At 49.3% G+C, this 24,526-nt stretch overlaps 1 long non-coding RNA gene across 1 annotated transcript; it reads left to right on the forward strand.

The window, feature by feature from the left end:
* The first annotated feature begins 790 nt into the window (after positions 1-790).
* LOC309636216 lies at positions 791-10,198 on the forward strand. Its single transcript, XR_014249311.1, has 3 exons — positions 791-1,661; positions 6,114-6,270; positions 6,964-10,198. It is a non-coding gene; the product is annotated as an uncharacterized lncRNA (long non-coding RNA).
* Positions 10,199-24,526: the final 14,328 nt, after the last annotated feature.

The following is a 24,526-nucleotide window of genomic DNA, read 5'->3' on the forward strand; positions in this document are numbered from 1 at the left end:
AGGAAGTCCCGGTCAAAGCCAAGGGTCTAAATGACAGGTGGGCTGGAAGAAACTTCTCAAAACTGCAAGCAGGTGAGGGGTAGGACCTTCAGGAGTTGGTGGAAAACCATCCACCGGAAGCAGACGTTTCGGGCAGGGAACCTGAGAGGCGGATCTGGTGAAGCAGCTGTGAAAGGGGTGATGGGGGCAGGGCTGTCTCCCCAGCCTTTGCTGCCCTTGGTGAAGAGGAATTGAACTGTGTGTTGGGTGGAGATGAATATGCTGCCGTATGTGCAGTTGCTCACCTAAGTCAGGAACCAAGACCTGGGGCCTGGGGAGACCCCAGCTGAGCAGGACTCACCCGGGCTGCCCCTAATGTCCCACACGTGCAGCATCTAAGGCAAACAACCTGGCCATAGGGGATGGCGGATGTGCCCAACCTGCTGGAGACAGAGGAGGTAGGAGAATGTTTTCTCGGAAGGAAGTGCACATCCTGGAGAAGAGAGATTGCACAGCAGGACCGTCACTGGGCGGGCAGGCTGTGCCCAACGACTCTGTGCTCTGCTTGAATCTTCTGGGCCCACTTAGGCCGGAAGCCTGCCCAGGAGCGGAGTGGTCCAGGGAACCCCCCTGACACACATGCAAAACACCAGGTGGGCAGTTGAGAGAGGTGGTCCCACAGGGTCACAGCACGAGTACCAGAGCCGACGGCGCGACCCAGGCGGCCTTCCCTCCTTCCCGTTCACACCCCCTCCTCGCCCGCCCCCCTGGGGTCACCAAGGACTTGTCTCAGGCTCTGCTTTCCAGAAGCCCAGGCAGAAACACAGGGAGGAGGGGGCGAGGGGGCCGCCGCCCCTTTGGAGCCTGACGGCTCTTGCTGGATTCAGAAGGGCTGTCCCCTGACACTCGGAGGTAGCCCCGGAGCTGGGCCGCGAAGGGTGGGAAGGTCTCTGGTGACTTAACGTCATACCTGGCAGCACTGGGGAGCCCCCATCACCCCTGAGTCTCCTGGTGAGATATCACGACCAGGCACCAGCACGGGGTGGGGCTGAGAGTACACAGCCAGGGGCAAAGTCCTGCCCTGCCATCAGCTAACTTACAACGTTGGGCAAATGACTAAACCTCGGCTCGTCTGGAAAATGGAGCTGATGTCCCTTTATTACCTGATACAATGAAGTAATCGTGTGAAACATTTAGCCTGATACCCGGGAACTGCTTAAATTGTTCCTGTTACTATGACCCTCTCTCTGACTTTGGTTCATCTGTTACCGAGGCTTGAATGGGTTTTAGATGCTGACTGTTCCTTTGTTCCAGAAAACAACCTGACTGAAGAAGGTTCCAATCACTGTTCCTGGAGAAAAACTGTAAAGGGACCATTGACCTAAACACAGACACTGCAGACTCAGCAGCCAAGACAGCTGTTTTGTTTGTTTGTGTAACACGAATTGTCGGGCATGGGGAGGTCCAAGCTTTTTCTCCACAGATTTCGGCCTTGGGCCTGAGCGGTGAGGGCGACAGCCCAGGGGACATCAGAGGACCAGGTGAGCAGGAGGAAAGATCTGGAAGCACAAGCATACCCCGGCGGCAGGAACTGACAAGCAGCTGGGAAAGGACCACTGCCTGGGGACACTGGATGGAGGAAGCTTGAAGGAAGACACTGGGCCTTGTTCTCCGTCTGAAATGTACGTGTGGCATCACTCTTTGCGTGGCAGCGGTTACAGAATCTGAGGATCTAGTTCACCGTCAGGGGCCAATGCAGCCAGAGGCCGGCCAAGGGCGGGGTCGCTGGACACAGCCAGGCTGGTGGTGTAAGAGTTCTGCAAACGAGCGTTGCCTCTGCCCACCGCACACAGACGAAACAGCCGCCAGATACAGAGGGAGGGCCTGCTGCAGGTGGAACAAAGACCTTCCCCTGTTCATGGCTGTTATAAATTGAAGATGTGCCTATGTTAGAGACGTAAAAATGCAGATAAGAAAGCAGAGATCAGCTGCGTTCTTACCAGCTAGAGACAGCTACTTGGCTGCTGTTTTCCATTCATCTTTTCATGCACGTTTAAACTCTCTTTAGGAGATTGGGATCATGAGAGAGAGAGAGGGAGAGGGAGAGAGAGAGAGAATTTTTCTGATGGACTTTTTTTTAATGGGAGTATTTATCTTTTTACTGAAATTATTATTTTTTTATTTTTAATGGCTACATGTCACTCCACTTTATGGCTCTGTATTCTTTATTTAGCTAGCTCCCTGTTGTTGACCATTTAGGCTTGACCCAATTTTGTAACTCCAATGGCTATCTTTCCACAGCATTCTTTGTCTTCGCATAGCTTCTTAGGAGTAGAGTTATTGGCACAAGCGCCCAGAATGCGGTCGCACCCCCTTGCCCCGAGCTACCAAACTGCCTTCATCAAGTTTTGCTCCCACCGTCTCTCCGTCTCTGCTATTGCTTGTGTGACCTTGTGGCCAAATCAATGTATAAGTCAATTGATGGGGGTGGGGTGCATTCAGTGCATTGCCCTGGGCTTTGAACTTGCTGGGTGAGACTCCACTGGTAAATAAGCTCAATGAACTTGAAATGCCCACCCTGGCCCCTTTATGGACGCACCTTCCAACCACCCGGGAGCCAGGATGGACGGCAATGTGAGTGCCAAGGGCTTCCCCTGCCTCCTGGTGACCAGCCCCCAGAGTCTCCAGGGTGGGGCTGCTGAGGTTAGAGGACAAAGGAGCAGCCCAGCTTGTCCCAGGCAGCCTGGTCCCCCGGTCCCTGTCCCTGCTTGATGACCAGTGCAAAGCCACGCTTCTGAGAGAGGCTGGAGCTAGGGTCACAGGCGGGTGCTGGGGGCTCAGTCCAGGTGGGCCAGGACACCTTGCAGGGCCCCTCCTCTCCTCTCAGCTGAGACCCTGTCCTGCACACTCCCCTCAGGAGGGCACTGGGTGGGGGGAGAAGGGCTGAGTCAGTGCCATCCCAGGGAAATTTTGAAGAGAGTTGAAAACATGGCTCTCAACAGAATGAACACACGCCCAAGATTGTATTAAGCCCATCAATTAGGGAGGGAGCCAGGAAGTCGGTAATGCTGGTTCAAATGGCATTTGAAGTACTAGAATTTATATAGTGCATAGAGAAAGACTCCCTAAAATAGATTTTTAACGTTTGAGACAAATCTGGTTAATGTTCTGCAGGGCAATAAATTGGTGGTTCTCTCTTTTCACTGAACAGGGAATCATTTCATCTCTACTGGACAAATATCTAGAATGTAACATGGAACTTCACAGAGTCTGAGCCCTTAACTAATAGTAAATAACAGAGTCAAACAATGGTCCATCCTCCTAAAAATGCGGCTAAGCCTTGGGTAGGCCTATAAAACAAAGCCTCCAGGCAATACTGGAAACACACGCAGGCCTCTTGGCCTTATTTCCAGAGTTTGGATACTTTCTGTTGACAGCACAAGCTTATGACCACCCTTGCAAAAGCAGCTCAAGTCATGCCCTCTGCTGTGCCAGGTCTTCAGAAGAGCTCTTCAGCTCTTTTTCACCTTCGTGCATGAAAACACCCCTAGAACTTGGAGGAAAGCAGTTAGCAGCAGTGCCAGCAGGGACTCTGCCCTGAATCCCTGTCTTAAGTGAGATGCATGTGGTCCTCGACATCCTATTTTTTGTTGTATTTATGTTTCTTATATCTCCAACCATGTGGCAAACTTTTTATGGCAGAGCCCATGACTTATAAATCCATAGACCTCTAGAAATAAAGCTACTTTAAGATTTTTTTGTCCAATGCTCTTATTTATCAGATGGCCTGTGCCCCAGCTTCATTAAGGGACTTACCTAAAGCCAACTGGCTAGGGGGTGCAGAATCAGGAGAAACGCAAGCTCTTTAGACCCCCGCCCCATGTTTTGCCCAGTCTTCTTCCTTCACCCTCAGCGCGGCTTTGGATACACAGTGTATATGGGTGAGACAGAAGGATAGATAAATGGGTGGATGCATGAAGGGATGGGTGGATGGATGGATGAGTGCATGGGTGGGTGGGTAGGTGGATGGATGGATGGGTGGTTGGGTGGATGGATGAATGCATGGGTGGGTGGGTGGGTAGGTGGATGGGTGGAAGGATGGATGGGTGGGTGGGTGAATGAATGGATGGATAGATTGATGTTGTAAATATAATATTATTCTTTTTCCTTTTAGAGAAGAAAATGACTTGTGAACACCAACACAGTTTATTCCCTTTTCTGGGAGGAGAAGAAAAAATTGGTTGTAACTTTACAGCATTTCTTCCCCAGTGTCCTACTCTTGCTTATATTAAGGACAGTCAGCCTCGTAGGGGGATGGAGGAGGTGCCTTCATCTTTTGCGTGGTTCTCAACCCCGGCTGCACATCGAAATTTCCTGGGACTCGTTCTCCGCCTCAGGCCAATTAAGTCAGGATACCTAGGAATGGGGCCCCAGCACTACCTTTGTATTACAGCTCCTCCAGGTAATAATCACTGACAATCGCAGTGAGAGGATGATAAGTAAGTCTGGGGACCAAGGGCCAACTGGGCTGGCCTCTGAGTGGGAGGAGCCTCTGTGCCAGGGAGTCCCCATGATTTGACAGCTGTGTTCTGCTCCCTGGGCTCAGAACTAATAGGTCCAATAAAAGCACCCCTGGCCCAGCCACCACGGATGAGCTGGGGCAGCCAGACCTTGGTTAGGCTGAGCGAGGAGACCCCCTCTCCAGGGAAGGATGAGGGGCAGCCCATCTGATTGCTTTCGCTGGAGTCAGCCTCCCAGGAGATAGGAGCTGCATTGCCTCCGAAGAAAAATCCGGCTCTAGGAGAAAACTCCAGCTGGAACCCAGCAGGGGCCCTCAGGGTTGGGGGGGGCACAGAGCACAGGCTTATCTTTTAATTTGTGCACATGACCTTCTAAGAATAGAAGCTTAACCTTTTATCAAGTTTTGCTGTAAGTGGCTGTATGACAGTGTCTGGATCTTTTGTGACACCACTTTGTCCATTATGTTATTCAGTCACTTAAACGCATCCCCAATAGAATGAATGACAGGAAGATGTTTCTTCCTTTGAACAAATGGGGCAATCCTTTAATGGGACAATTAGAACCATTTTTGCTTTCACATCAAGACAAACACCACTTTTACTACTAAATTACATCCATTCTTGCTAGCCCAGACTTCTTGGAGAATCATTTTTAGTTCCCCAGCGCTCTGCGTCTAAACCTCAACTGGTTCTTGATCTCTGTCTTTTTCATTTTTCTTACGCTAGTGTTTAATGAGTGTCTATGGGTTGGCGGCCACTTTAAATATATTTTTCCTTTGAAAATGGGCCAGAGAGTATCCTATAAGGTGAGGACTGTCCAGGGAACACACACCTGCCACGGTTGTGCTTCCCCATTTTTACCACCTCCCGGACCCCTCTTGTCGAGGCAGCTGCCGGCTCAGAGAAGGAAACTCAGCCCGCTCAGCACCTGCTCCTGTCCATGTCACCCACACCCTTCTCAGTGCCCTGCAGAGACCGGGCTGTACCAGGCTGCCCCGGGGCACATGCCTGAGCCCTACAGCCAGGTGCACCCTCGTCCAAGGGGCTCCGGCCACAAGGCTGGACGTGAGCTACACCAGGGATGCCAGGGCAGAGGGTGGGCAGGGCTGCAAGAGCAGAGTCTCAGATGCCACCTCAGAGGGCTGTCACACGGACTGACTGCGGTCACATGGCAGGCCAGGTGCAGGGCAAGGCGTGGTCAGATCTAGGGTGGTTATTGTCGGGCCAGTGTTGTTGGTCTGGGTATAACTCTGGGTTTAGACTTGATGGAGGCAATGAGTGTCCACTGGCATTAATTAGGACATTTGGCAACATTTTTAAACTTAAAAAAATTAGTCAGCTCTTTAAAGATATAATTCATGTACAGTAAGCTGTGTTCATTTAAAGTGTGTAATTTAATGAGCTTTGACACCACTGTCTTAGCAGAGACACAGACTGCACCGTCTCACTCCAGAACATTCCCTCCTGCCCCGTCACTCTCCACCCCCTCTCCACCCCTCACCTCAGGCAACCACTAACCTGCTTCTGTCTCTAAAGTTGCGTTTGAATTTTCTAGAATTTTACCTAGGTGGAATAATACAGTGTGTCCTCTCATGTCTGGCTTCTCTCACTCAGGCTGATCATCTTGAGACTCATCTGCGTGGTTGCGAGTGTCAGAGCTGTTCCTTTTCACTGCTGCGTAATATTCCACTATATTGATGATCCTCATCTGCTTGCTGATCGGCCCAGTGAGCGCTCACCATGCAAGTGCAGGGGTCACCCTGGGATGGTGGTGAGTGGCAGACACAGCCTGCCTTTGCCAGGCGCCCAGCATGTTGCTGGACGTCCACCATTGGGAGGGCTACACGGAGAAGAGCAGGACCTGAGATAAGGGGTCTCCTTAGGGGCCAAAGAGGAGGACGTTTCAGCCAAGATAAGAAGGAGGCATTTCATAGACCTCGAAGGCAGAGCAGCACTGAGGGAGAGGCCAGCCTGGTGAAAGCTCAGAGGGCAGGGCGACAGGCTGGTGGGGAAGAAGGCGCCGGGCTGTGCCTGGCTTGGGAGAGTACTGGAATTATCCAAGTGACAGAAGGGTTTTAAGGAGTGTTGTGGTTAGATCTGCTGATCAGCCGATGAGGCCTTGGTCTGAAGCATGGACCCGAGGGTCGATGTGGACACGGGAGACCAGTGAGGGGCTACTGCTGGTCATCCAGGCCAGAGCCGGCAGTACTGCGAGTTATAGACAGGATGCAAAGGCAGCCCTGGGGAGATGTGCAGGCCATTTGGGACACAGACTGCACTTGAGTTCAGGATCCCACAGCCGGGTGTTGAGGGGATCCCGATGTCAGGAGGAGGCTGACAGTGTCCCCTGGGTTCCCCCCACCCCAGATGCTGGGCTCCCTGCCCCCAGCTTTGGTCAGCTCAGGCTGCCATAGCAAATACCACAGACTGGGGGGCTTAAACAGTAAGTGTTTATTTCTCACAGTTCTGGAGGCTGGAAGTCCAAGATCAAGGTGCCGGCAGATCCGGTGTCTGGTGAGGGCTGCTTCCTGGTGTGTAGACGGCTGCCCTCTCCCCATATCCTCACGTGGCAGAGAGATGAAGCACGCTCTCTCAAGTCTTCTTATAAGGGCACTAATCCCACCATGGGGGCTCCACCCTCCTGACATCATCACCTCCTGAAGACCCTGCCTCCTAATACCATCACGCTGGGGATTGGGGTTCCAATACATGAGTCTGGGGGGACACACACATTGAGTGCATAGCACTCGTTGACCTCCTGCCCTGGATTGCCCAGCTGCTCTGTCTAGAAGCCCAACTTCCCTGTGACTGCAGCCCTGCTCTCACTCCAATCGCCATTCATGGTCAGGGCTGGGGCTGGGTGCCCTGCCCAGCCCTTGGACCCCTCCTGCAGGAGGCCAGCTGCTGCGTCCCAGGTCCCCAGGCTCGGACGTGAGGCTGCTGGGAATCCGAGGGCTCTGGACTCACCCTGCAGTGACTCATGGTCTGCATCCCCTGGAAGTGTCCAAAGCAGCGCAATGTCCCTAACGGCTTCCTCTCCACCCAAGCCCAATGCTGCAGGCTCTCTGGAAGCTTCAGTCCTGTGGCTTTGCTCCAGACCACAGGGAGTCTCTCCAGGGCCCTAATATTTGTTCCAACCTCCTGGGTTCTCTCACTCCCGTTCTGTTGTTTCCACCCTGGCCTTTGTTGCTGAGCCCAGACATTCCCTCTTCTGACCTTGTCTATTGACCCATCTTTCCAGCTTTGTCACTAGGCACTGCCCTTGGGACATCTTTGGTGCCATGCTCAGTACCCCACAGGGCCAATCTTGTTCACTTCCCTGAGCTCCACGTGGCCACTACAGCTCGAGACAGCCTGAGGGGGAGGAAGGAGAGTGGCCTCTCATTGCCACATACCACCCACTGCAGGGCACCTTGGCACCAAGCTTGCCTGGACCACTGTTGATGGATTGGCCTTGCCCTCTGACCCCCAGCCTCACTCTGTCCCACTACTCTGGGCAAGGCACCTGTGCCCAGAGGTTCCTCCAGCCCCTCTTCTGTGCCCTACTGCTCCCCTTTCCCGAGGACCCCAGACCCCCATTATAACCAAGGGCACATAACCCAGCTTACTCAGTCAGAAACCCATACCCGTGAAGACCACGTGAGCTCAAGGTCACGTAGAAACTTAACACTCAGCGATTGGCACACAAGGGCCAGATGTGAGCCAAAAGTGAATGAAAGACTATTTACAAACAGTCTTCTTTTGCCAGGAATTCTGCCTAATACCCGGCTTTATGATGTACTTTCTATGGAATTTCACTTGAATGGCTCACAATTATATACTTAACTACCTGCAGCTTCATTTGCCATGATCAAGGGCTCAGTCCGGCCAGGGCGACACCTGGCAACAGTCGTTTAGAGGAAGCTGGTGGTGGCTACATGAGAAGGCCACATCATCCCATTTGTTCACATCTTCTGATCAAATAATGGAAACACTGATTTCAACTAAATATCTTAGACAAGCCAACGCCTCAGGGCAAGGAAGCCACTTTTCTCTGGATGCTCACAAACCAGGATCCCTGAAACTGCACCACACCACGGTCCCTCTTCAGCCGTAAAAGTGGTCCTGCATCCTCTGAGCGGCAGTACATCCTACCAGGTGGCCCGCTTTTTTGTTTTTCTGCCAGCATGATTTTAATGCATGTCTACTTAATTATACTTAATGCCCCTGGTTAAACTGACTCCTTTGAAGAGGAAAAGACTAATTTGCATGCGAATGCAAACAGAACAAACAGAAGTAGATGCTGGGGGAAGGAAGGAAGTTTTTTTTATAGGTTATCAAGATAGCAACACAGGTGCCTCATTTTCTACATAGAGGTCTACTGATATCGGAGCTTAATGTTTATAAAGCACTAAGCAATTTGCAAGGGCTCCCGCATACATGACCTCATTATATCAAGAGCACTTCAGTGACATGGCTTCCATTCCTGCGCTTAGAGAAAGGGTATCAGGCAGGACTCAGGAGCCGCTCACGCCCGCCAGGGGCTCCAAGACCAGCCGCATTCAAGCCCTGGCAAGTCTTCTCCACTCTGTGTGTGCCTCCAGGTCAGACCCTTGGTTCTCACTCCTGTTTCCCATAGGGCCAGAGGCTGGTGAACATGAGTCATTTGCTGGATGCTTTTTGGAGGAAGGGGATTAGGACCCATCACTTGAGATCTCAAGCAGACGCGTGCTCATGCATGATGTAACACTGACACGGGGTTTGCCAGAACTGAGGCTTTAAAAATGGTAAAAGAATATTATTTTTCCCAATCACCATTTACAAGTAACTAAAGCCATTTTCCACGGACTCCACTAAAAATGCCATTACTGGGCTAAAAACAAACAGAAAATGTTGGATCCTGATGGAAGACTTTCCCCAAATTAAAAGAATGCAACCAAGTGCTGCACAGAGTGGTGGGGCCCTGACGCTCAACCCGCAGACAAGCAGGGGGAGGGGAACTCCTTGTCTGACCCTCCTGGTTTTTTTTATAAATTTATGTATTTATTTATTTTTGGCCATGTTGGGTCTTCTTTGTTGAGTGTGGGCTTTCTCTAGTTGCAGTGAGCAGGGGCAACTCTTCTTTGCGGTGCGCAGGCTTCTCCCTGCGGTGGCTTCTCCTGTTGCGGAGCACGGGCTCTAGGTGCGCAGGCTTCAGTAGTTGTGGCACGTGGGTTCAGCAGTTGTGGATCGTGGGCTCTAGAGCGCAGCCTCAGGAGTTGTGGGACACGGGCTTAGTTGCTCCCCGGCATGTGGGATCTTCCCGGACCAGGGCTCGAACCCGTGTCCCCTGCACTGGCAGGTGGATTCTTAACCACTGCGCCACCAGGGAAGTCCTGACCCTCCTGTTTTATGGAAGAGCAGACAGAAGGCCAGACACGGAGACAGACCGGCTGCCTGAGCAACGCCTGTGGCGCGTGTGGCAGAGCCAGGGCCAGACTCCGGGCCCCCTAACTCCCAGGCCTGCTTCTTCGCACCAGCTGTGCTTCTAGGATGGGGCACACACTCCTGAGGAGCCAGGAGCCGCCAGCCACACGTTCTGGAGCCTAGATTTCTACCCGCCACAGTTTAGGGAAAACACTATTATTATAGCAAAACACAGGGGTCTGTTGAGGAGAAGGAAAACCTCCCACAAATTTTTATTTTTTTTACTTTATGTATATATATATATATATTTTAACATCTTTATTGGAGTGTAACTGCTTTACAATGGTGTGTTAGTCTCCCACGAATTTTAACGTTACACAAATGCTACAGATAAACTTTGGCCACGTGGTAGGTCAGCGTAGGCTGGACCCCCAGGCCCTGCAGGGGTGGAGATCCCTGGTTAGGGGACTCAGGTGGGAAGGTGCTTGACTACTCCAAGTCCAGCACGACCCCAGGCTGCCTGGGGATGGAAGGATGGGCGTCCCTTAGCTGACCCTTCACTGAAGGTCAGGACCCTCACTGGAGCAGAGTGGCTGCTTCTTTCAGCGCCCAGTTGAGCAAAGGATGCTCTTAAAGGAGCATCGGGCCCCCGGGCTGCCCCGAAGGACAGAGAAGGGCAGCCCCAGGGAAGCCCGCCCCGCCTGCGCATCCTGGCCTCAGCCGGGAGACCCAGGACATTCCCCGCAGACTCCGCCTGGTCACCTGGCTGCTCCTGAGCCCGGGACCTGCAGCAGAAATGTCCTCCCAGCCTCACCATCCTCACATCGTGCTCCTGAGTGGTGCTGGGGCTCCTCTGATGGGGAGTGAAATAAGGGGACGGCAAAGCAGCTGGCTGGCTCTGCTTGGAGAAATGTCTAAGGAGGACCAGCCTGTTCTGTGCAAGGCAGCTAGGCCGTGTTTTTAAGTCTGTGGCTTAAGAAACTGCATGCTCATCGCCAAGTGTGAAGGGCCAAGTCATATCACGTTCATGACGGATTTGTTTACTGAAACAAACACAAGGCTCTGACTAACGCAGTGGAAGAAATTGTGTAGAAGGAAAGAGAATCTGTATGTGAGGAGGAGGGGATGACAGTGGGAGCTAAGCATCTGTCGCCCCACCAGGGACAGAGAGACACACACCACATACGTGGAGGCCTCCCTGCCAGGACCACGGGCAGAGACGGGCCAGAACACTGTGAATGCGCTGCTCTGTGTTCTCACAACACCTAGGACGTCTGCTCCCAGAAAAATCTTCCTCTGTCAAGGAGGGGCACGTGCTAAGGAGTTTTCAAGCAGTAGCTTGCTGTGACCCCCGCTCTCCACACACGTGCCCTCACCTCCTCAGGTGTTTGCTCAGGTGACATTCTTAGTAAGACCTCCTGTAGCCAGTCTCTTTAAAGTTGGTCCTGGCATTCTTCTGTCCCTGTTCCCGCTTTGTTTTTCTCTTGAGCACCAATCACTGTTTATTACTCTATCTTTACTTAGTTATGGTTTTACTTTTTTGCCTTCCCCGTTAGCACACGAGCTCCATAAAGGCAGGTCGCTGTCTCTGTTGTTTACTAGATGCCCGTGGCCTAGAGCTGAGCCATCGCGCAGGCTGCACCTGGAAACTTCCATTTCCTAAAGCTCCTTTCGGGACAGAACACCTAAAGATGACGGGAAATACTCAAAGCACCCTTCTGGATACACAGTTGCGGCAATAAGCACAACCCGGGACCATGAGGCCCCGTGGTTTTTGATCCCTGGCGGCCAAGAGCAGGGTCAGTAGATTACACGTGGAGGGGAGGAGACCCAGACAGAGGTCCGGTCGGGCTGCGAAGTCAGGTCAGAGGCCCTCGTGAAAAACCAGCACTTCTGCAGGGCAACAGCTCTGGTGAACTGGGAAAAGCCCACCCAGCAGAGGGACGTGGAGGAGATAACTGTCTGCCTTGCCTTAGTTCTTAGATAAGCAGAAAAAAATAAAACGTATACCTCTTGAAAATTCCTAGCTACCAGCCCACACTCACACAGATTTGGAATTTAAGTTCCCACTGTAGAGGATGGTGATTCGAACCCAAACAAAACCCGCCTAGAGTCCATATTTTTAACCTCTATATTATACCACCACCTACAGAAGGCCCCAAAAGGGGAAATGTGAAAGGACAGATACATCAGGTAAATATTAACCAAAGGAAAGCTGGCATAATGACATTATATCAGACTTAAAGGCAAAAAGTATCATCAAAGATAAAGAAACGTAAGGCATAGTTCACTAGAAGATTTGATAGTTCCAGACTTGCATGCCCTTCAAAACATAGCTTCAAAATACATAGAGTAAAAATTGACAGAACCACAAAAGGAAGTCAACAAATATACCATCTTAATGGGACTTTTTTTTTTTTAATTTATTTTTTGGCTGCTTTGGGTCTTCGTTGTTGCACACGGGCTTTCTCTAGTTGCAGTGGTGCACGGCCTTCTCATTGCTGTGGCTTCTCTTGTTGTGGAGCACGGGCTCTAGGCGTGCAGGCTTCAGTAGTTGCAGCAAGCGGGCTCAGTAGTTGGGGCGCACAGGCTTAGTTGCTCCACAGCCTGTGGAATCTTCCTGGACCAGGGATTGAACTCATGTCCCCTGCATTGGCAGGCAGATTCTTAACCACTGTGCCACCAGGGAAGTCCATAATGGGATATTTTAACATACCTCTCTCATTAGACAGAACATCAATAAGAATTTGGAATATTTGAACAAGCTTGATCTGCTGCAGACTAGGAAACATGGCACCCCGAAACTCAAGAATACACATTCCTTCCCATGTATATATGGTACATTCGTAAAAACTTATCACATACATCATGAAACATACACCATGAAACATCATGAACAAACTTCAAAGAATCACCATCCAAACCGCAGTTTCCAACCACAATGCAATTACCTTAGAAATCAGAGTCCAGATGAAGGGTGTGAGGTTTAACCAAGGAAGTAGCACCACAGATGGGAAAAAGAAGGTGGCATCTATAGATATTTCCACTGTTGGCAAAGAAGGAGTTGAGGGTATCACCAAAGTTTCTAGGTCAGGCGACCAGGGGTTGTCAGAGCCATTAATCAAGAGACAGGGAAAGCTGGAGGGAAGGTTTGGGCGAGAATGTAAAGCAGTGTCAGTTACTGCGATGAGCTGAGTGGGACAGAGACTGGAAAACAGGACCCAGCCCCGACTTCAGGAGAGCACAGAGTGGAAGGGTCACACCCAGGCTGCTATGGTTTGAGGGGCAAATGGGCGGAGAGCAAGAGTCGGTTAAGTGTGGATCTCTCTTCCAAGAACTTTAATGAGGAAAGTAAAGAGGATGCCAAGGAAGGAAGGGTTTGTCGTTTTTTGTCTATTATTTTGAATGGGAAGGACTTGAGTGAAACAAAGATGAAATGGCTGTGAGCACAGCCCCAAAGAGTCCCAGGGGATCACCTCCAGCTCTTTCCTGTCACCCTTACTCATGGTCGTGTTGCTCACTGCCCACTCTGCCCGTTAATCCTTAAGTGATTGCGGGGCTGGAGGGGTGCAACTGTCCTCCACCATCACCATCATTCCACTGCCGGCCCCTTCCCATCAACGAATCCCTGCCATTTCCAGGGCCCAGCTGCTGGAATCAAAACTCCCAAGAAAAACAAAATTACCATTTTTAAACCTTTAGATCATGCCAAGCCAATCATGTCTGTGCCATCCAGGGTTTATTATAATCATTTACTGAGTACTTGGATTGGGATAAAGGGCTTGTACTGGCTTGTACTATGCACTTTTTATTAATAAATGCATGGTATTCATTAATAGTAAAAAAAAAAAAAAAAAAACACAAAACCACACACTAGTGACAACAGCCCCCAAGTCTCAGGTATCGCTGGCCTCAGTTGCAAGGAAAAGAAAAGCCCAAGAGTGAGATGGGGTGCGGGGGCTATGGAGCACAAGGGTAGGGGGGAACACACATTGATCGTTTTGGTCCCAATTGATTGATTCTTTTTTAAACTACTACAAGATTGAATGGACTGCAGTGGAGTGGGGCAATGAAATTCTCATTTTAAAGTATGCAGGCAATTTGAAGATGGAATTGTGTCAGAGCCAAGTACAAAATATAGCTGAAATTAAGGATGCATCTATTCGATTTCCTCTTTTGTAGTAGCAGGATGTTAGGAACAAGCACAATATTCGGAGGATAATGAAACAACAGTGTGCAGATGAACCTAAAATTGTTATAATTATCCTTGTAATTATTAGTCAACTTCCTAATGCCGGAACACAATGGAGCCAAATTCTGTTACCTTAAAGTGTGAGCTGATTCTTTTTGCATTTCTTTGTTCCATTGTGTCCTTCCCCTGCCCCATCTCTTTCTGCGGGCCCCAGCCCCACCCCAGGCTCCCTGAACTTGCCTGTGGCTCTCTGCCCCTGCCAAACACATATTCTCCCCTTCTGAGCCCCTCATGTCCTTGCCTTTGTCAGGACTGGCTCACAGCCTGTTTGGATAATTATTTCTTATTAAAGTTTAATATAAGTACATTGTACACATTTTATACAATACGTACATTGTAGAAAAGCAAAAGGAAGAAAATAAGAGTCGTCTGTCATCCTTAACACCCAGAGGTATCCGCTGAAGCGTATTTTCATGTATAAAATTCTCTTCTTTCTTATGTGTACTATATACACGGACGTATATTAAACTTCATTAACCAGCTGGCACCAGAATTGCTCTTAGGAAGAGAACTGGCTTTGATAGGGAAGATATTTGGATAGAAACTTGAAGTAGATAAAAGTTGGGAGAGTCCCATCGCATCCCACCCCTGAGAGCCAAGGGAGAGGCTGCTTTATGTAAATATCTTAGGGCAGGGAAGGCACTGCTCCCAGAGGGGTGAGGGAGAGGGAAGGAGAAACAGAGCAAGAGAAGGGCAAAATGGTACATGGCTGCGCACCCCCTGGGTGACTTCTTCATGACCCCCAAGTCCTCAATAAAGCTTGTTGCATTCAAAAAAGCCTAGTGTGGGTGACTTCCATGGTGCAAAGTGAAAGAAGGGGCCGGGTGCATGTCAGTAAACAGAGGCTGGGCTGCCCTTGAGAAAGATGGAGCCCCAGAAGCAAAGAAGATTCGAAGGATGTAAGACCCTGGTCCAGTTTGTACCCCAGGAATGAGCAGAAATCTCAGGAGAGGATTCAGGGGTTCATAGTAATTTTGAGACAAGCTGGGACCTGGGACCTGGGACCCTTTGCTGCAGTGCTTGCACCTGGACAAATATCTCCTCAAGCAACAGAAGACAAAGAAACTCTAAGGGACTAAAAATAACTGCATGCATCTGCAGTTGGGGCAAATTATGGACAATAAGATACAAAAAGACTAAAAACCCAACTGCCACTTCTAAGAGCTAGGAGCGGAAACAGAGTGTTGGGAGAAAAAGTAGGGTACAACGCATGCCCCCTGCACTCAACACCACCAAAGGGGTGGGCAGATCACCTAAGCACCTCTCTGCCCGACCCCTGGACACACCCATACCCTCACCCTGAATGAGGAATCAGCTCGACCCCGCCTCAGTGAGCAAGCTAGCAAGGGAACCTATTACTTGTTCTGGCTCCGCCCTGCTGCAGCAGAGGCCCCAGTCAAGCCTTGCTTGAATTTCTTGTCTGTCATCTTATCACTTTCTATTGATTACGGAGGCCAAGAACACTGGTCGGTAACAATTTCCTCACTCCACAAATGGGGAGTTCACAGGCCCACTTCCCAACCACACACACACACACACACACACACACACAGATCTTTTTTTCCTGCAAAAAAAAGGATCATATTACTTAGAATTTACAAACAATTACAATTGTGATGATTAGCTTTGCTTTACCTATGTCATCCATAACCTGTGATCTCAGTATTTTCAGCAGTCCCTGCTTTGCAGCGTAAGGCTGGACTGGAAAAATGACAATGGCAGCTGAAACCGTGCAAATGAGCTTAACAATCATTGAGAAAATTATGATCGTTAAGCAACTCTTTATAAATTTCATCCAAACATTAAAAGCTCTTTTGTTGGTGGTTATAAATATATAGGGAAATGAAAAACTAGTGAACAAATATTATTTAGCACACTGTAATTTAAAACATTAGAAACATTGACAGGGCGTTGCATCTCTTTGTAAAAAACTTAGTAAGAGGAGTTGGAACAGTGGCTGTCTTCTTGTCATATAACTTACTATACTGAGTGAACATCTTTTCTGTGTCTTGGCAAAGTGTCATGGTCCTTTCTAAGTTTGGATCGGCTTCCGATCTTTTATCCTTTATGCTTTCAATGTCACAAACTACCTCTGAGAGTTCCTTTAACATCAAGTTTTTTGCTGGTGTCACTCTCCTGTTCTTTGTGAGGTAGGAGATAGAAGGACCGCAGGCTGAGCAGCCGGAGTCTGTCCCCTGTGGAAAGGTACTCCAAGATAAAGATAATGGCAAGATCAAGGAGCAGCTGAGTCCTGCTTGGATAAAAGATAAAGAGACCACATATTTCTCATTCTTAAGGTCAAGGAGACCTCCCCAACAACACATGCAGAAAGGCTCCTTGGGAGTCAAAAGGGATGGGGTACCACCCCGTAAGGGGTGTTGTCAACGTTCCCATAGGCCTCTGCACTGGAATCCATCTTGGCAAAGTGATGCGTACGCATACTGGGGAGGGCCCTAGGGCAGGTCAGGTGTGGAAAAAGAAGTGAGATAATTGGCCAAAGGTAAAGAAAGACCCAGAAGAACTGCCCTATATAAATGATTTAACCACCTCTTTACTGCACTTCTCCTCATTAGGGAGGACGCCCACACCCTTTCTCTCCGGGTGTGTATTTCTGCCTTGCTTCTGTCTTAAATAAACAAGCTGTTTCTCTGTGTGCTCTCCCACATGTTCTGCTGTGTCTCTAATAATAAACTTTGTACCTGTTTTTACAGTTTTTGCCTCCTTGAAACGTTCTTGCTTTCAAACGGGGCAAGAGCCAGGGGAGCTTTGTTTCTAGCCTGTAGCCCCCGGTGCACTGGAGGCTAGGATTCCTGGTTTTCAGCCAGGCTACTCAGCTCCAATTCCTGGGCAGGGAACTAAGATCCTGCTTCAAGCCACCACTCACTGCTCTCTCCACGAGATCATTTGTATTCATTGGCCTTTTCCCACATGATTTATACCATAGACCTAGGTCTCTTCTACTGCTGCTTTGCTGTCGCCATTTTCACATCTTCTAGTCATAACATCTTCATTTCCAACATTATCGCTTTTTGTTTCTTCACTGCATTTCATCTTTGTTGGTCAATCCCCTCTTTCAATCATCCTTTTGTAAAAAGGCACCTAAGTTAATCCTGGGAGGCAAGGAGGCAGCACAGTGACACCTTTGCTGACGGTGTATAAACTGAAGGATGGGAGACACCAGGTACCTAGTCAGCCCCCCAGACTTGAAAGACATGGCATGGTTGGTCACTGGTCATGACGTGCGTCTGTTATTACTTAGTAGTTAGTTGTGGAGGGCTGCTTTATACAGTTTCTTGTAATTAACAGATGGTGGTAACTGTAGGTTGAAGCATATTATTGAGGGACTAGTATTATTTAACTAAACTCTATGAACTGATGAGACTCGCGCATGCCGGGACCATGCAAAGTGAGGGTTGTCTGGACAATGTGTTTCCTACCCTTAGGGTACAAGAAGGAAAACTTTACTTGGAATTCTTTGCTCTTGTTCTCACTTGGGTCTCTTCTCTTATCCCTAGTTAGTTTCTATTTTTTTCTCCCCACTTTTGGCATTTTCTTCCGTATTTTGAGTCATGCAGTCCCTTTACCCTCAGTTCCCACTTCCTTAATTTGCTCGTCTTCCTGACTGCGGCTGGGGCACCAGAGAGTGATCAGACTCTCAGATGGACCCCCTCACTGACAGGCTGAGCAGACTGGACATGGTCCCTGAAGAATGAAACAAGGGAGGCCAACTCCGTGAATTAAAGGCACAAAGCATCGTCCAATCCAAAAAGCCAAGAGCTAGACACCATCAGGTATCGATGGGCTCTTTCCAGGAATCGTTGCTGTTTCTATTTGTAAACAAACACACGAAAAGGTACCACTCATCACTCTGCCGGGGAGCGGGTATGAAGCTGGGACCCAGGGAGCGACACAGAGAGCCTGGGAGATCTGGAGAGAATGGTAACACACGACGCAAAGCCCAGCCCAGCTCCTCTCTAGTGGGGAGGGAGCAAGGAGAGTGAGGGCAGGCCCCCCCTGTGCTGTAAACTCACATTGTAGTCACTCTGAGCACCTCATCCTCTGCGTGGGTTCCTCCACAGACAAAGGACTCCTGGTTTGACCCCAACTGCTGATGGAAAACTGGGTTGTTCTCATTTCTCCAGGTCAGGGGTGCTGTGCTGTCCTCTCTGCTAAAATGGAGAAAATTAGTCCCAACTGCTCCCCCACCAGAAGGGTGGCCAATTAGCAATCTTAAAGGCACTTGGGAGAAAACAAGTCATTTGATTTGTAGAGCACAGGCTAAGTAGGTGAGGAGAGGCACTCAAGTGTGTCCCTCTGAAGCCCCATCGGTCTCATAAACTTGCGACACGCACGGAAGCAGCCAGGTTGCAGGTAGAAGGTGTTTGTTTTGCTCTGATAATAGGCTACCCCCGGCAAACTGCTTGGCACCTGCTTCGGGGAGCTGGTGGAACAGAGGCAGAGCCTGAAGTATCTGGGAGGAATTCAAGGAAATTTGAAGAGGAAAACAAAAGCTCCTCACGCATGAAACCCCAACAGCAATGTGATCTGAGCTCGCTGTGATTCTACCTTCACCTGATTCCAGTGATCTCCTTCCTAGCGGTCCAGGGACAGCTGGGGCCCTGCAGAGTCGTTCTAAATGCAGAACCAACAGATAGCAGGCTTTGTGCCACTTGCAAACAGATACAGCCCCCAAGAGCATGCTGCACTTTGCTTAATAGCTACTCTCCTGCCTCCTTATAGGAGATCATATAGATGGTTACTGCATGGATATGGAGATGGGGAGTGTATGGAAACATCTCATTTTCTCACTTGCTTGAGGTCATGGTTCTCAAACTGTGGACAATCACTGTTAGTGATGGATCTTATTAAAAATGCAGAATCCATGACTTAACCCCTGGGAATATTAAATCAGAATACAGGGAAATAGCGCCCAGGAATCTGCACTGTAATAAGTCCCCATCCTGTTATGCTCACTAAACACTGCCCTAGGTGTTCTCTCTGAGGTCCGCAGCAATGGCCAGTGCTGGGAACACTGTCACAAAACCCACTCTCCAGACCTGGACCAGTTTCATAGCTGACTTCCTCTGCTTTTAGCAACGTCTTCCTTGTATACAAGGTTGTAATGACAGCCTTTGGGCCTTGGATCTGCTTTCTAGATATTTATCATTCAAATGTGCTTTGGTTAAAATAGTGAGCCCCACCCAAGTGCCCGCAGCCTGTGGCTTCTTGTGTGGAAGGAATGAACATGTGCCAGTGGGACTGGCCCATTGTCCCAGAATCTGGTGCTCAACCTGGATTGTCAAGAGGCTCTTGTCCTGGTGGTAGGGTGACCAGGAGTCTCAGTTTTCTCAGGGCTGAGGGGGTTCCCGAGGCAGAGTTCTTTCCGTTTTAAAACCAGGAAAGTTCCAGGAAAACTTGGATATGGTCACCCTACACGGTAGCATTACTACACTCTAGCAAAATTCACCAGAGCCTGAGAAACCACCGTCCAATTTATTTAATTGTCAAACATGCGTTGATCAGTCAACGCGATCAATCCATCATGGAAAAGTCTATTTGGGAAACCAAATTACTATCAAAAGTTTGGTTGGAGAGAACAGAATCAGAGCAAAGGAAGTGGGCTGATCTTAAGCGAGAGGCTGGATGACCTGTGTAGTGCTGACAGCAACAAATTCTCAGACTCCAGCTGCGTGTCCAACAATTCAGTTCAATTCTGACACCATCCACCTGGAATCAGCACTGACTCCACAGTCAAAGGTCCAGTCTCACAAGACTGCCCCCACGCCAGACATGAGTTGCAAGTCTCGGGGGTCATATGCACATCTGCCCAATGGGCTGTAAGTTTGGGGGATTCCCATGACCCCCCCCCTGCAGTTTTGATAATTCACTAGAATGACTCCTAGAACTCAGGAAAGTGCTACCATCATGGTTTTATTTAAAGGCTACCACTCAGAAACAGCCAAATGGAAGACACATAGGCAAGTGTGGGGGGGTGGTAGGCACAGATTTCCATGTCCTCTCCTTCTGGGGTCGGCATGCCACCCTCCTAGAACGTCGATGTCTTAACCAACCAGGAAGCTCTCTTAGCCTCATTGTTTCAGTGTTTTTATTAAAGTTTTATTATATGGGCACGATTGAGTAAATCATTCTCCAAGTGACTGAACTCAACCTCCAGCCCCTCTCCCAGGAATCCCGGGGGGGTAAGGCTGATAGTTCTAACTCTCGAATCATGGAGTTGGTTCTCCTGGTGTCCAGCCCCCATCCAGAGGCTTTCTAGGGCAGCGGTCCCCAACATTTTTGGCGCTAGGGACCAGTTTCGTGGAAGACAGTTTTTGTACAGACCGGTGGCGGGGGTTGGTGGGGGATGGTGCAGGTGGTCATGTGAGCGATGGGGAGTGGCAGATGAAGATTTGCCCGCTCGCCACTCACCTCCCACTGTGCGGCCTGGTCCCCAGCAGGCCGCGGACCCGCTACTGGTCCGCGGCCCCGGGGGTTGGGGACCCATGCTCTGGGGTCTCCCTCCACACCTAGGGCCAAGAGTCACCTCATTAGCATAAGCTCAGGTGTGATCGAAGGGGCTCATTGCAAATCACAAAAGACACTCTTATCAGGAAATTCTAAGGGTTTGGAGAGCTCTGTGCCTGGAACCAAGGACAAAAAACAAATGTGCTTTTTATTATGCCACACACCTGTAACACTGTTACACCTGTAATACTACAAGGGCACAAGAGCACTCCCGTCCGCCAGTGAGGGCATCCTTTCCAGCATGGTGCTGGGACAGCACTCAATATTTACTGCACTCTGACTCAGTCCCCGTGTTGCACATCCCATGTTGATGGGATGTAACAAATCTCCACCATGGCAGCTGGGAAGCATGGCCTTTGTTGCACACCTCCCGGGAGTCCAGCTGCATGCAGCAAACAGGAACCCTGCCCTCTGTGCCCCACTGAGGCCCCCATAGGAGAGAGCTCAGCCTCACAGCAATGCTCTTAGGACATCGCTGAGGGTGGGCAATTTTTGGAAGCTGGATGTCATTGCTTTCCCTCTTGTCTCCACTCCTATGGGCACATCCCATTTAGAGCCAGTGTCTCTCTGACCTCATGCAGACCTTTCTCAGAACAGAAGTTTTCCAAATTGTAGCATTATCTATAATTGAGAAAACTTAGGAAACAAGCACAAGGTTAAATAAGCTGTGATGAAATACCAAATAAATTATTTTGCAGCCACTGAAGTGATGTTTAACTTTTACTGACATGTGAAATTGTTCACAATAGAGCTTGAAGTCATATGTGTACAAAAAAGGCTGCAGAGGAAGAGCTGCTATCACTGGGGTGATGAAATAAGGTGGATTCTTATTTTCTTCTATGCTTTTCCTTCTTTTTTCCTACAATGATCATGCATAATTTTTATAGCTAAATATGTATATAGATAGATATAAAATTTCCTTATGAAAAAAGGCAATACAATTACAAATGTTCCTGGTTTGTCCCTTGCCTGGGCCTGCTCACATGATTTTACCTCTGGTCCCTGGGCTGCTGGCTGCTTCTCAAGCCTCTTCCAGACCCGTCTCCCATGAATGCCTGTCACCGAGGTCCCCCTCTGCCCACGACATCTCCTCCTGGCCTCAGAGAAAGCCTAACAGTGACTATCCTTCCTCCCCTCCCTGTCCCTAACCCTATGACCAAGCTGGCAAACTTTCCTCAGAATCTCTTTCACTAAATCCTGCCACAGCAAGGAGAACCATCAGAAGGAAGTTAGTTAGACATTTAAGGAGATGAATAAGTTAGTAGACAAAAACCCACTGCATTTCATTATATATCCATAAGTGTGTATATGACCAGACTATCACATCACCCGCTGATAAACGATACCTTAGCAGCCCTGAGACCCACAGCAGAGCCACTTCCAAGATGACCTTATTTTCACAGGCAATTGTCCCCCTTAATCAATTCAAGATCATGTTCAACAAGCACTAATTGAGCATCTACTGTGTGCCGGGCCCTGGGCATGGAAAGAAATAATCCCATTTAATGTAATGACAGACAGTACACACTAAGTAAATGTGTGTTGAATAAAAACAATAAGAAAATACTGACCTGAGCCCATCCAAATAGCCAGAGACAAAGGAAAGACTACTGCTTGAATCTTCTGGTTATCTGATAACCTAAACTTTTCATAAAATGTTCAACGAATGACTCAGAGATGTCGGCCTTCCCCTCTTCCATCCAGGGAAGTCCTCCCCTCTTTCTAGCTAACTCTACGCACCAGAGTTCAGAAGATCCAGCTCTTCTGAGCCCAAGTGACTGTTCAGGGTCCTTATCAAGATCACACACCCTGGGCTTCCCTGGTGGCGCAGTGGTTGAGAGTCTGCCTGCTAATGCAGGGAACACGGGTTCGAGCCCTGGTCTGGGAAGATCCCACATGCCGCGGAGCAACTAGGCCCGTGAGCCAACTACTGAGCCTGCGCGTCTGGAGCCTGTGCTCCGCAACGAGAGGCCGCGACAGTGAGAGGCCCGCGCACCGCGATGAAGAGTGGCCCCCGCTCGCCACAACTAGAGAAAGCCCTCGCACAGAAACGAAGACCCAACACAGCCAAAAATAAATAAATTAATTAATTTAAAAAAAAAAAAAAAAAAAAGATCACACACCCTGAGACTTTTAAAAATATATAACCGCAGTGTGTTCTCCTGAGTCTTCATTTCTCTAAGTCAGTGGTTCTCAAACAGGGATGACAGTGAGGGGTCTCAAACAGGGATGACAGTGAGGGGTCATCCCCCAGGGGACACTTAGCAATGTCTGAAGATATTGTTTGTCGTCACAACTGGGGGACAGCATGCTGTGGCATCTGGTGGGTGGAAGCCAGGGACGCAGCTAAACACCTTACAGTGAGCAGGACGGCCCCCCAACAAAGAACAATGCAGCCCCAAGTGTCAAAACGCCACTGCTGAGAAACCTGGTCTAGGTGGCACACCCCGAGATGCCTGTGCAGTCACTCAGTGGACTTAGTCTGGGTGTTCCCTCCCCACATCCTATGAATTTACTCTATTTATCTAACATTCCCCGAAAATACACAACCCAGAGCTGATCGCCTTGTCCAGGGACGGTGCAACTGTAATAGGGAAGAACAAATCTAACTCTATATTAGATCTGTTACTTTTACTTTAAACTTTGTATTCTGTTGCTTTTGCTTCCAGTTAAGAATGTAAGAATGTTGCCTATAGCCTGAAATATACAGAATAGTCCATTCTGAGGGCTCTGGTCTTTAAAGCTATAACACTTCCATTCATATAGAGATAAAAAGTTGCAGAACAGAGAATAACATTTGTCTTGTTGGAGGTTTACAGATTCATCATGACCTGACCTATTTGGACAGCTGCAAGAACAAAGGATTCTGACCCCAAGAAGTCTGCAACAACCAATCACACCCCTCCCTCACCTGGCCTTTAAAAATGCTTTCCTGAAACGCTTAGGGGAGTTTGGGGTTTGGGGGGCATGAGCCACCTGTCTCCTTGCATGGTCCTGCAATAAACCTTTCTCTGCTCCACACTCCGACACTTCGGTTTGTTTGGCCTCACTGTGAGCCGGGCCCGCGAATTGCATTCGGTTACACGATGAGCGCTGAGCAGAACCCTCTGCTGGCCCCGCAGTCCCCACAGCAGAAGGCCAGTCCCTGGGGCTCGAAGGCGGGCCCAAGTCCACTGCGGTCTCTGCCCCTCTCGACCGGGTACACCTTGGGTGAGCTAATGAACCTCTCTACACTTAGTTTTCTCATGTTTAAAATAGTTGTAAGTAGTGAAACATAGTGATAAAGTATGAAATAGTACCCTCATCTTTGGAGGGATTGGGAGGATTAATGAAACGATCTGTGGGATGCCCTTCGTGCACGTGCTAGGCACCTGGAGGAGCTCAGGCAGTGCTGGCCGGGGATGGTCACGCGTGGTCTACCTTAAGGTTTTAAACTTTTCTTTTAGGGGTTGTTTATTTCTAAACTCAACGACCTTAACTGGGAAGGCTTTCAAACCCTCGTCTGTGTCTCTCAGGAAGCACCTTTCTGTTTTTCTCCATTTATTCATTCGACAAAATGTCGCCAGAGTCCCTACTGGGCACCACCCCTGCCTTCACTTCCTACCCTCCCTACTCAGCGAGGGGGGCTGCACCTGAAAGCTTTTAGATCATTCACAGTCACTGAAGAGAAATTCATTTTCCCAAGCCAAGAGAGAGGAGGTAAACAAGAAAAGATACAGAATACCCTTCGCTACAATAACCCTTGATGTATACACTGATTTACAGCTCACAAAGTACTTCATATCCATTATCTCATTCTGTCTATTTTCCCTGTTTGGCCTCTGGCTGCCACCGGGAGCTGCCCAGAGAGTGGATACCCTCATTC

This window comes from Balaenoptera borealis, assembly GCF_965194805.1.
Source record: "Balaenoptera borealis genome assembly, chromosome: 10".
In the NCBI taxonomy this organism is placed as follows: Eukaryota; Metazoa; Chordata; class Mammalia; order Artiodactyla; family Balaenopteridae; genus Balaenoptera; species Balaenoptera borealis.